Genomic DNA, 13,733 nt, shown 5'->3' on the forward strand with positions numbered 1-13,733 from the left:
ACTAGATAAGCAGATTGACAATCGGGAAGCAAAAGAGGCCTTGCTACAAAAGCTAGCAGTAGAAAACGCAAATACCGACTGTAAAAAGGTGCTACAGGCTCTGCCTGTGAATACAACAATAGTTCAGATGATAGAGGCGTGTAACCAAGTGGGCTCTATCGAACACCATACCGAATCGCTGGCATCTGCTTTTGCAGCGGCACTAACCATCAGTCAGGACCCCAAAGGTCAGAAAATAATGCTATCTGCGTGGAAACCCGAGCCACCTAATTTCCGCATGCCCCCCGCGTGGGCAAGGGGGCGGCTCGCCAGGAGTTCCGCCCACTTTATGTCCCAGATGTGGGAAAGGACGCCACGGGGCGAGCCACTGCCGCTCTAAATACAACGCGGAAGGGCAGCCTCTGTCGCCGCGGCAGGAAAACAGGAAGAGGAGCGCGGGGCGGGGCCGCACGACGATACCAGCAGCCCTGCCTCCCGGTCAAAGGAGGAGCCTCCCACAAGGGAGGGCTCCAAACGTAATGCTAAGGCAGGGTCCAGCGCTATCTGCACCCACGCCGACACCGCCGCCACCGTGGACACCCTCTCTGCCAAAACCAGAGGGAGTGCCGGAGTGGATGTCTCCGCAGTAACCTCCCCACCTTGTGGGGTGCTCACGTTCATAAAATTCCATTGAACATCAAAGGACCAATTGGGAATGGCTGTAGTGCATTGCTGCTAGGACGATCAAGTACATCTTTGACTGGATTGTTTGTTTTGCCAGGGATAATTGATGCCAACTATAATGGACAAATCCAAGCTATGGCTTGGACACCGTCTCCACCATTGTCAATACCAAAGGGAACTAGAACTGCTCAACTGATTATTTTCTGAGCAGTAGTACCAAAGGCTGTGGATGCTATCAGGGGAGCAGCAGGATTCAGATCAACTGGATTCTCCAAGGTATTTTGGGCCGTGACACAGCCCAACATCAGCCAACGCTTACTGTTACCCTTTGGAATAACTCTGAGCACCCACACTCCAGTCGATGCAAGATGCTGGTAGACACTGGAGCGGACGTTACCGTCATTGCCATTAAAGATTGGCCCTCTGCTTGACCCATGACAACTCCCACAGGCGAATTGGTTGGAGTGGGAGGAATGTCAAGCACCTTTCAGAGTGCCACGATGCTTACTATAAAAAAACAAGAAGGTACTACGTGCACAGTACGCCTGTACATTACTAATATCCTCATCAGCCTGATGGGGCGAGATGTGATGGGACAATGTAAATTCACCATCCCCTCCCCTGAAAATTTTCGGTAGCGGTCATTGATGAGCGACCGACACTCTGTCTCACATGGGAAAGGGAATCACCTGTATGGGTGGATCAATGACCACTCACAAGAGATAAGGTCACGGTGCTGCAGGAGTTGCTTCAAGAACAACTCCAACAAGGACATGTTCCGACAAACAGCACATGGAATTCACCAGTGTTTGTCATCAAGAAGAAGAGTGAGAAATGGAGACTACTACATGATTTGCAACAAATTAATGCAGTGATCGAGGACATGGGGTCCTTGCAGCCAGGATTACCCTCACCTACAATAATACCCTGTAATTGGGACATCATTGTTATGGACTTGAAAGATTGTTTTTTCACAATTCCTTTGCATCCTGACGACGCTCCTTATTTTGCCTTTTCGGTGCCAAAGATAGGGAGGAGCCTGTGGACCGATATCATTGGACCATACTACCACAGGGAAGTTAAAAACAAGCTCATTAGGACTTGATATGTGGTTAAGTGACCTAGGTTATCACGGGTTGGTTAAGGGAATTAGTCAAGATGGCAATTGTAATTCTGCTTGTGATTTTCACTCTATTGCTTATTGTACCTTGCTTATTGCAATGTCTGCGGTGCTTGATAGAAAAATCTATAAAAAGCATTCGGGTGGTTGAAAATAAAAAAGGGGGAATTGAGGGGAAGGAATTCGCAAGTAGCCTTGCGTTGTTTGACACGTCCCTGAACTAGAGATAATGAAGTAAGTGGTAGAAACAAGAACTTGAGCAAGGTCGAGATAAACAACTTGGCTGCAGTGTTAAAGATGAGCTTTGTGCAGTGGCCAGTTGCTGGCTGTCTTGAGGCGCGTGCCTAAGGCTCTCTTGTTAGCGTAGCAACCACATAACCACCAAGTGATTATATGAAGGTGCTTTATTCAGCGCTGGAAGCCGGGGCAGGTGCCCAAATCTGGCTTCAAGTCCCGTTACTTCCCAGCCATTATTTATACATACAATATTGCGTCAGGTATACATATTCATTACAGGTTGCAACATCAGCCTCGCTTTTCATTCTAATTAGCTCCCCTCCCCTTTGCACATGCGTGGCGCACTCTGGTGGTCGTCCAGGTGGTCGTCCAGATGAAGTAAGGAGTCTTCCTCTCCGCTAAACTCTTTCACCTTTCTCACTCGACGCATGCTCCCTCCGCTCCTTGGTTCTGCTTCAACTCATTTCATCATCTCCAGGCCCTTATCCAAGGTCAGGTTGTACCTATTCCCTCCCAGGGTTCCCCTTCAACGATTCCTTTAAATGTTCAATGTACTCCCTAGGTTTCCAGTATACATAGATTACTTGATAATGTAAGTACATTTAATAATATTTAATTATACCGTATGATCCATCACCTGAGAAACATTAATAGAACATCCATTCGATTCTCCCCAACACTAACATTTCCCCCCTTTGAAAATACTTCACTCATACCAAGAGCAAGTATTTTCATTACTATTAAAACATAATTATATACATCCTGTTTACCGGTAACATGCATATTCGGGTTCGGTTCAGGAGACTCATAAGGTTTTCCATACATGATTTCATAGGGACTTACTGACATCCCACTTCTTGGCTTTATTCTAATTCTTAGCAAAGCTATCGGTAAGGCCTGTGGCCACTGTATCTTAGCCTCCTGACAGATTTTGCTTAATTGTCCTTTTAAAGTTTGGTTCATCCTCTCTACTTGACCACTAGATTGAGGCCTCCATGGGGTATGTAAGTTCCAGGTAATTCCTAGTAACCTACTAACCTCTTTAACCACATTGGCAATGAAATGTGGTCCCCTGTCTGAAGAAATACCCAATGGTACACCAAATCTAGGGACTATTTCCCATAGTAACCATTTTACCGTTTCTTTAGCTTGGTTGGTTCGACAGGGAAGGGCCTCTGGCCATCCTGAAAAAGTATCAACCCCTACCAATAGGTATTTATAACCTCTTGCTTTAGGCAGTTCCACGAAATCTATTTGCCAGTAATCTCCAGGCTCTATTCCAGCTCTAATTCTCCCCATCTCAGCATGTTTCCTTGCTACCAGGTTATTCTTTAAGCAAAGCTCACATTTTGACATTACTGACTTTGCCATTGTTAACATGTGTACCGAGATGACACCTCGTTTCAAATAGGTCACCATTGCTTCTGCACCCCAGTGACATTCATTATGTTATATTTGTAAGATTTCTCGCATTACTATAGGAGGCACTATAAGTTGTCCTGTCGCAGTCACATACCATCCATCAGGATTCTTCTGGGCCTTCATCAAATTTGCAAGTCTCTCATCTTCTGCTGAATACTTTGGGTTTTTAGGTAATTTGAAACAAGAGAGGCCTACCTTCGATGGAATTAGAGCCATTACTTTCCGTACTTCACGCGCGACCTTCCGGGCCGTCAAATCTGCCAATCTGTTACCTTCTGCAATCTCTGACATCCCTCCTTGATGAGCTTTACAATGCATTATGGCCACCTGTTGGGGTTTCTGTACAGCTGTTATTAATTTCAATATTTCTTCCTGATATTTTATATTAGTCCCTTGTGAGGATAGCATTCCCCTTTCTTTCCATAATGCCCCATGTACGTGGACTACCCGGAATGCATATTTTGAATCTGTCCAAATATTCACATTCTTACCCTCGCTTAGTTCCAGGGCCCGCGTCAGGGCGACTATTTCTGCTCGTTGGGCTGAAGTCCCCGGAGGTAGGGAATTTGCCTCGATCACTACCTTTGATGTAGTTACTGCGTATCCTGCATAACGAGTCCCATTTTCCACAAAGCTGCTTCCATCCGTGAAAAGTTCCCAATCCGGTCTCCCCAGAGGCTGATCCTTTAAGTCTGTTCTGCTGGCATAGGTATATTCGATGATCTCCACGCAATCATGACTGAGGTCTCCTTCCTCCGTAGTTGTTCCTAGAAACACTGCTGGGTTCAATAGGTTAGTAGTTCTTAAGATTACATCATCTTGCTCAGTTAATATAGCTTGATATTTCATCATTCGGCTGGGCGATAGCCAATGGCCCCCCTTTTGCTCCAATACCGTAGTCACCATATGTGGCACGAACACTTCAATTTGTTTCCCTAATGTGAGCTTCCTGGCTTCCTGTATTAAAAGGACTGTGGCTGCCACGGCCCTTAAACACGAGGGCCATCCGGCGCTTACCGCATCCAATTGTTTAGAAAAATACCCCACAGGTCTTTTCCAGCTCCCAAGTCGCTGGGTCAGTACTCCTAATGCCAATCGTTGTCTCTCATGCACAAACAGCTGAAAGTCCTTTGATAAGTCCGGCAAGCCCAAGGCAGGCGCCTTCATCAGGGCTTCTTTTAATTTCTTAAAGGCCTCTTGTTGTGGCTTTCCCCAGGTAAATGTACAGGCCTTTTGGGTTTCATAGAGGGGCTTTGCTATGAGTCCATAGTCCATTACCCACAGTCTACACCACCCGGCCATACCTAGGAAAGCCCGTAGTTCATGCAGATTTCGCGGCTCGGGGATTTCACAAATAGCTTGTATTCGGTTAACTCCCAATTTTCTTTGTCCTTGAGAAATTTCACATCCCAAATAAATTACTGTTGTGCACGCGATTTGTGCCTTTTGTTTAGAAACCTTATACCCATTTAGTCCCAATTGATTCAAAATATCAATAGTCACCTGAATACATTCCGACTCTCCTTCGGTAGCTATTAATATATCGTCCGCATATTGTAGCAGCAAGTATCGGTCCTTTGGTACCTGGATCTGTTCTTGGTTAATCCAGTCTTCTATTTCTTTAGCTAGTTGACTGCCGAAGAGGGTCGGGCTATTCTTGAATCCTTGAGGCAACCTTGTCCAGGTTAGTTGCATCTTTCGTCCGTTCCATGGATTTTCCCATTCAAAAGCAAAAAGCTTTCTACTTTCCTTGTCAATGGGTATGCAGAAGAAGGCGTCTTTTAAATCAATTACCGTAAACCACTTATATTTCTCTTTTACAGATGTTAACAATGTATAAGGATTAGCCACCACTGGGTGAATATCTTTTGTTATTTCGTTTATTGCCCTAAGGTCCTGCACTAGCCTGTATTCCCCATTAGGTTTCTTTACTGGGAAAATTGGGGTATTATATTCAGATTTGCATTCCTCCAGAATGTGGTAGCTAAGAAATTTATCTATAATCTTTACTATCCCTAGCCTAGCTTCTAGCTTCAACGGGTACTGTTTAATCCGTACCGGTCGGGCCCCTTCCTTAAGTTCAATTTTTACTGGCTGGGCTAGTTTTGATTTTCCAGGCCATTTCCAACAGCCTATCCAAATTTCTCAAATCTGCACCTTCTAACTTTTGCAATTTCTTCCTAATATCCTCTTGGGCTTGTCCCAAGAAAATGAGTGCTAATTGAGCTTTAGCTTGCTCAGTCTCTACGTCTAAATCTGTATATTTCTTAGCAGTTTCTTTCAATCTCTCTAAAAAGGCGGAAGGTGATTCCGCTTTTTCTTGCCTGACATTATACAATTTTGACCAATTTATGGTCCGGGGCATGGCATTCTGTACCCCGATTTGTACCCAATCTTGATATCTCTTCAGCCTCCTTATTCCATCCCCTGAGTTATAATCCCATTGGGGATCCTCGGTGGGGAAGTTTTGATCTAGATTTCCAAGCACTAATCCATTACGTATATCTTCTCGGGCTCTCTCTCTGGCTGCCCGTAATACCATGTCCTTTTCTGTTGAATCCATCAAAGTATCCAGGATCACCTGGAGATCATCCCAATCGGGATTTTGGGTTTTAATTGTCATTTTCATTATCCTAGCTACTTTATCTGGGTTTTCCCTGTAGGTGCCGGCTGCTTGCTTCCATATCATTAAATCCCCAGCTGAAAAAAAGGCACCTTAACATATACCGGTCCTTCTGTCCCCACTCCTTGCCTGAGGGGAGCGATTATTTTCCCTCCCTGTTCATTTATAGTTTCTCCTGCCCTTCGCTGTTGCCGGGTCCTATGTGACACGGGGAGACTAAAATCGGGGATTCTCCATCACTACTGCTATCTTCCTTTTCTCTTTTCCCTCCCTGTCCTGGCTCTTCCGGCGGAGCCAACGGCGCAACTTCCAGATCAATATTTCCATTATTATATTATTATATTATATTATTATATTATTATATACATTATTATATTATTATATTATATTATTTCCCATAATACTTATTATTCTCTATTGCCTGATGCTGTATACAGCGTCCCTCCTTAGTACATGCACAACAACGTTCCTCAGTTTAAACTTCAAGCACCATTATTCCACAAGCATGCTGCCATTCAGGCTTTCGGCGCAAATAAAAGAATAATTCCACATACGGCAGTTCATCATATTCTCCTTCCCACTTACAAAATAGCATTAATTGTAAAATTGTATTATATTGCAATGTCCCATTCTCAGGCCAAGTTTCTTGGTCCTCTAGTTTATACTGTGGCCACCAAATGTTACAATAATCAATCAGCTTTCCTTTCCGCATTTCTTGACCAAAACCTCCCTCTTTCCAGTGTGCTAGCAAACACCCCAGCGGGGATGTCCGCGGGATAGGTACATCTTTTCCCAGAATTTCTTTAATCTTTTTCATTTTGAGCTTATGATACGGACCCGAAAGCTGCCGGAGCAGCAACACACTCTCCCGAAAGCTGCCGGAGCAGCAACACACTCTCCCGAAAGCTGCCGGAGCAGCAACACACTCTCCCGAAAGCTGCCGGAGCAGCAACACACTCTCCCGAAAGCTGCCGGAGCAGCAACACACTCTCTCGAAAGCTGCCGGAGCAGCAACACACTCTCCCGAAAGCTGCCGGAGCAGCAACACACTCTCTCGAAAGCTGCCGGAGCAGCAACACACTCTCCCGAAAGCTGCCGGAGCAGCAACACACTCTCCCGAAAGCTGCCGGAGCAGCAACACACTCTCTCGAAAGCTGCCGGAGCAGCAACACACTCTCCCGAAAGCTGCCGGAGCAGCAACACACTCTCTCGAAAGCTGCCGGAGCAGCAACACACTCTCCCGAAAGCTGCCGGAGCAGCAACACACTCTCCCGAAAGCTGCCGGAGCAGCAACACACTCTCCCGAAAGCTGCCGGAGCAGCAACACACTCTTCCGAAAGCTGCCGGAGCAGCAACACACTCTTCCGAAAGCTGCCGGAGCAGCAATACACTCTCCCGAAAGCTACCGGAGCAACAACACACTCTCCCGAAAGCTGCAGCAACACACTCTCCCGAAAGCTGCAGCAACACACTCTCCCGAAAGCTGCAGCAACAACACACTCTCCCGAAAGCTGCTGGAGCAACAACACACTCTCCCGAAAGCTGCAGCAACAACACACTCTCCCGAAAGCTGCAGCAACAACACACTCTCCCGAAAGCTGCCAGAGCAACAACACACTCTCCCGAAAGCTGCCGGAGCAACAACACACTCTCCCGAAAGCTGCAGCAACACACTCTCCCGAAAGCTGCCGGAGCAGCAACAGCACACTTTCCAGAAGCTGCCGGAGCAGCAGTGTGCTTTCCCAAAAGCTGCCGGAGCAGCAGCGTGCTTTCGCAAAAGCTGCCGGAGCAGCAGCAGCACGCTTTCTACATACCAATAATACCTGGTGCTGACCCTTCAGCACAAACCAATACAGTTACCAATGCCGAACCTGCAGAGCTTTCGCTCTGTCTAACGGACGGCGCCTAGGCTTACCCCGGGAGCTCCCTGCCCAACCGAGCGTGGCTTTCGCTGCGTCTGACCGGCAGGCTTTCCCAACCAAATCGGTACCGAATACCCAAAGTTGAAAGCACCTTTGCTTACCACTCCAGTGGTACGTCGTGAGCAGCGGAGGTCGGTCGTGGTCGACTGCTCCCCGAGAATCCCTCGGTGCCGGCTGGAGCGAAACCGAGACACGATCCGCCTCAGCAGTGCCCACGCTGTCCCATCTGGGTCGCCAAAATGTTAGCGTAGCAACCACATAACCACCAAGTGATTATATGAAGGTGCTTTATTCAGCGCTGGAAGCCGGGGCAGGTGCCCAAATCTGGCTTCAAGTCCCGTTACTTCCCAGCCATTATTTATACATACAATATTGCGTCAGGTATACATATTCATTACAGGTTGCAACATCAGCCTCGCTTTTCATTCTAATTAGCTCCCCTCCCCTTTGCACATGCGTGGCGCACTCTGGTGGTCGTCCAGGTGGTCGTCCAGATGAAGTAAGGAGTCTTCCTCTCCGCTAAACTCTTTCACCTTTCTCACTCGACGCATGCTCCCTCCGCTCCTTGGTTCTGCTTCAACTCATTTCATCATCTCCAGGCCCTTATCCAAGGTCAGGTTGTACCTATTCCCTCCCAGGGTTCCCCTTCAACGATTCCTTTAAATGTTCAATGTACTCCCTAGGTTTCCAGTATACATAGATTACTTGATAATGTAAGTACATTTAATAATATTTAATTATACCGTATGATCCATCACCTGAGAAACATTAATAGAACATCCATTCGATTCTCCCCAACACTAACACTCTGACCAATTGTATAACAGATACGGGTGCATGAACAGCGTATGGGACTACAGGGAAAGTATATGTAGTGGAGAAAAGTTGCAATAAAGGTCTCCTGTTCAAGAGCCATCGGGAGTCCGTGTCGTTAATCCCTTCACTATTATAAGCTTGCTTTCTGTTAACAAGTTCTGTGTACAGGTATTTCACTGAGGCAAGATTTTATTGTGTAGATTCCGATCATGCCACTTTATCATTCAGGTTCCTCCCCATTTTGATATTCATAATCTTCTGGTGACAAAAGGTAATCCTGAAATTTTATCATCATTATCTTTGGACTATGAGTTTCAAGAGTGATGATCTTGCCAAAATGGGGGAATGCAGAAAAGATGCTGTATGAAAGAAGTTCAGAAGAATAAAAGAAGTTGCAGAAAAGGCTCTGACTGGATCCAAATAACCCATCTAGTCCTGCTGCCTGTTTAAAAGCAAATGTAAAATTCTCCTGACACAAGTGCGATGTAAGAGAGGTCAGGCACCAGCTTTATTAACCGTGACTGCGGGGAGAGTGCACCTGGGCAGCATCACCCTCTGCCCCTGCTCTCTGCCTGGCAGCTGCAGAGACCAAACTTACACACTACTTGGAAGATGGGGAAGAGGTGAGGAAAACCAGGCTGCTGTTAACAAAGCCAGTTGTGTGTTCTGGAGAAGAATGGGCTTCAGACAATCATTCATTTGTTAACAAAGCACACCTAACCACGTACCCTCTCCTGGGAGGCATGGGCTTCTCAAGTGCCTTACTAACTGCCACAGTGCTAACACTGTGTTGGGGCCTGTGCAGGTTGCACCCGCTGATGTCTGAGCTCAGAACTGGGAGACAGACACAGACTGCTAGCTTTTTGTTGAAGGGAATGTTCCTTTTGAAAGGATAAATTTCTTAGTCAGACCTCTCAAATCTTAATAATTTTTCCACCACACTCAAGATCTGTCAATGAAATTTCTCCATAATCAGAAGGACATGGAAACATTCCTACCCTTTCCTTCAAATTCCACACTCCTTTACCTTTCATTTAAAAATGTAGAGGATCAGTCCCATTTTTCCTGAATTTTGATTTATTAGGGTTTTGTATTTTTCAGAGGTGAGGAGAGACCTGAAACAGAAGATAAATGGATAGAAACTGTCAGGCAGAGTCCATGCTCGTCGTTGTGCTTTCAGAGCCACGTTCACAAGAACACTCTAAATACCGCCCTCCTGCTGTTCCAGCACTGAATAAGAAAAACACATCTTCAGTCTAAATTCCAAGTGTGATACAGGTCAGGAAGAAGTGAGAGAATGGAGGACAGGGAAAACAGGTCTAAATCAGTACTGTCAGTGCTCTCACTTAAGCTAAACAGTGTTGTATCATGGTGATTCCAACAAAGTTGCATTTCAAGCACAAACTAAATAAAGATAATAAGTATGTCTTTTACTTGAAGAGAGAGTGCTGGCATAATGAGACAGAATAAGAAGAGCATCAAATGTGTAGCTGGTGGCAAGGAAAAGAAGCTAGTGGATGAAATAAATGGCAAGAAGGAGCAAAAGTTGGCATCAGAGAAGGCTGAAGATAGAGGTGAAGTAATATTAACTTAGATCAGATATGAAAGACAGAGAGGTTATGCAAGGCCTGGAAATTGATGACCTAGGTAAATGATTTTACATGATGCATTGTAGATGGTCTAGAGTGGAGCAAGCAGGGAATCCAACCAGCATTAATACAGTATTTTCCATAAGCAGTTACAAAAATATTAGCTACGAGGCCAATTAGAGTGCAGCTTACCTAGAATTTTCCTCAAGTCTTAGCAGGCTTCAGAAATACGCCATATTACCGATCACATAACAATTGCACCTGTGTTTGTTAGTCAAATGCACCACATTAACAAGAAGAAATAGTTTTTAACTGTCCTACATCATGTTATGTGGTATTGGGTCCTCATAATAAGCACCAAAATCATTGCTAAGTTATATATCCTATTAAAAATTTGTGGTAAAATTATGTTCCACTCAAAAGATTTATAATCCTATGAGATTTTTAAAACATGATTATTTTTTCCTGCTTACGTTATTCATATCACTGTAGTTTTAGAAGATTTACAAAGCAGAACAGCTTGTAGAAGACAGCAGCAACATTCATTACTAAATATTTGAGAGGCTATTAAAACATCTCACAGAAGCTGAAGGTCAGGATTAGCACATGTTGATATAAGCATAAAATGCTTCTTGCAATGCATTGAATAAAACTGCTGTTTACTTATATCACCATAGTCCTATATACTTTATACTAAGTTAAAGTCACACTCTGCCTCCAGATACACACTTTCTACTTAAACAGATGAAATGTTTGCATAGGAAATTATCTCGATACCAGGCAAAGCATAAATGTACACTGCTATAGATGCACTGATACACGTCAGTATATCTGTGTTTGTGAAGATACTTACCTTGAGGGGCATCCATGCATAAGGAGAGGCAATATCATTGTGATTTGATGATGGACATATGCACAGCCATTTACTGAGTCCAACCCTGCATATAATTTTCTGAAAAATCCGAAGACATGCATGAATATTTGACTTAGACTTTGGCCTGAAAACTCTGTAGCCAACACTTTGGTGTGGTGTTTATGGTGTGTGGTTTGAAAAATATCCACGGCCTTCCTCTGAAAGTTTGTTGAAAGAAGGTAAAAGATTTGTTCTATCTTTGTTCAGCATTGAAGTGTTGATGTTACTCAGTAAACTGTTAATTCAATTTTGCATATGTAAATTACATATTTTAAAATAATTTTTACCCCTAGGAATGTAAAACAAGGTACGTGTCATATTGCTTTAGAAGCAGGTGAAAAATCGAACGTCTGTTTTTTGTGATAATGGGCTAAATTTTGCATTACATTGCACTTATTCTTGCTATGAACATTTCCTTCAACTGTCATAGGATTTCAGAAGCCCCAACAGGAGATGGATAGCATTCTTATGTTATCACATCTTTAATGAAAAGTTAAAAGAATAACGGATTAATGACCTCAAAACAGAAGGTCTTCCAATACATGTGTTACATTCCTAACTGTGCTGTGGTTTTACTGCTTCCAATTTTAAAATAAGAAACAAAATAGAATTAAATATGTGTTTTTTAATTCATGCCAGAATAGAGACGAGTTTTTGATTTTACAAATTGCTCTTACAAACTTGGCCAATTAAGCTGCCCCTTAAGATCTGAAAGCCAGAAAGCTTTCACTTAAATCTTTTTAATTTTTCAATTAAAAATTAAGTCAATAATGTGAAGTAAGAAAATAGATGACAGATAGCTGGGTAACCTTCAATCTCTTAATTACTGCAATACAGGGTGTACCTAAAGCAACAACTTTGTTTCATTCACAGTAAAACATTGCTTTCTTTATTTAAAGCATTTTATTTAACATTTTATTAAAAAAAAAATCTGAATACATCAGAATATATGTATTCAGACAAAATTTCAAACTCTGTGTTTAATTTGAAGACTAGGAGGTTTATTACACTGAAGATATGAAAGAAATTACATCTGCTTAATTGAGGAAGATCCTTTATAAGTCATCTTTCACTTAGCATTTATTTTAATAGTATTTTCTATTTGGAGTATTTCTTATGCTGAAACATAAAATATTCTATTAGAAATCACTTCACATAGCTTGAAATAGGTCTGGAATGGACATAGGTAATTAGGCTGTCAGTCATTATACAGCATCATGTGTGCTACCGTAGAGAGATCACATCTTGCTACGTGGAGCAAGCAAGATGGTAAATAAGATCTTGACAGAAATACCTTCACTTGAAGTTCACACAAAAAGCACCGCTGAAATTTGGTTGTAAGGTCTCTTTTTATGGCAAGTGGGAGGTTCACACCGCTAAGCTGTACACTAACCCTCTGTACAGACAGCGACGGATTATATTTGCAGCACTTCAAGTAGGGAAGAGCCTGTAGTAAGTCGCAGTCCAAATATCGACAAGTCCCTCACTGCACAAGGCAGCCTTCTATTTTGAGAAGACTGTAATCACCGTTGTTCCCCCAGTGGAGACAAGCCTGTCACTCATGTGTGAGGCAGGAAGCATCTGTCCTCTAGCTGGGGGCATCTGCCTCTGCTACTGCCACTAGCTGCCATGACCGGCCAAATGTGTAGTGCAGCTCCTCCCTTGTTGCTGCGTTATTCGCCACCTACGCATTGGGACAAGCAACGTGAGGCTGTGCTCTGCCTGCTCAGTAAAGTTGCAGGGTTTTACAAGTGTGGTGTTAAATGCAAAACCAAAACTGTTTTTGAGCATGCTTCTATGGACTTGTCCTCTGTGTCCCTGCCCATGCACATTGCCATTGGCACTGCGTGGATGAAATCTGTTACGCAGAAAGGAGCTCACAGTCAGAGGATAGAGCTTGCCATACTGCTGGGGCAGTATTCAGAGACAGTAGCAGGAACCAAGGCCTAATTCTACGTCCAAAGGGGGTGGTAAGGATGCAAAGAGAAAAGGAAAAACCTGATTTTAAAGCTGTAAATATCAAGGTTTCTCCATCTAGTGTGTGAGTTGAATGAACTGCTCCCCACGAACGACGAATGCAGTAGAGGAAGAACAGGAATGTGGGCCCAATTTGGTGGAAACAACTCCACAACAGACCTTGAAAAAAGGAGAAAGATCAAACAAAACACAGAAGACCCTGAGAGCATGGCTGTTCCATGGCCCATCCAGGGTGGGGTTTGTGCCTTTTCCCAGTTAAAGACATCTCATTAACACCTGCACTGCCAGTCTTACAAAGAGCCACCGCTAATAACAATATAGGGAATCCACTTCTGAAAGCAGCGAAGATCGAAGATCGTTGTATCCTGCTGTTAAACTTGCCATAATATCATCTTATCTTACACATTCCAAAGGTAATGAATCAGAACAAGGTTTCTGTTACATAATGTAA

At 43.9% G+C, this 13,733-nt stretch overlaps 1 long non-coding RNA gene across 1 annotated transcript in view; it reads left to right on the top strand.

Moving 5' to 3' along the window:
- LOC106041856 (uncharacterized) overlaps positions 1-13,733 on the top strand; it is a 34,659-nt gene that overhangs the window by 3,688 nt on the left and 17,238 nt on the right. The window lies entirely within an intron of this gene.

This window comes from Anser cygnoides, chromosome 2 (genome assembly GCF_040182565.1).
Source record: "Anser cygnoides isolate HZ-2024a breed goose chromosome 2, Taihu_goose_T2T_genome, whole genome shotgun sequence".
Lineage (NCBI taxonomy): Eukaryota > Metazoa > Chordata > Aves > Anseriformes > Anatidae > Anser > Anser cygnoides.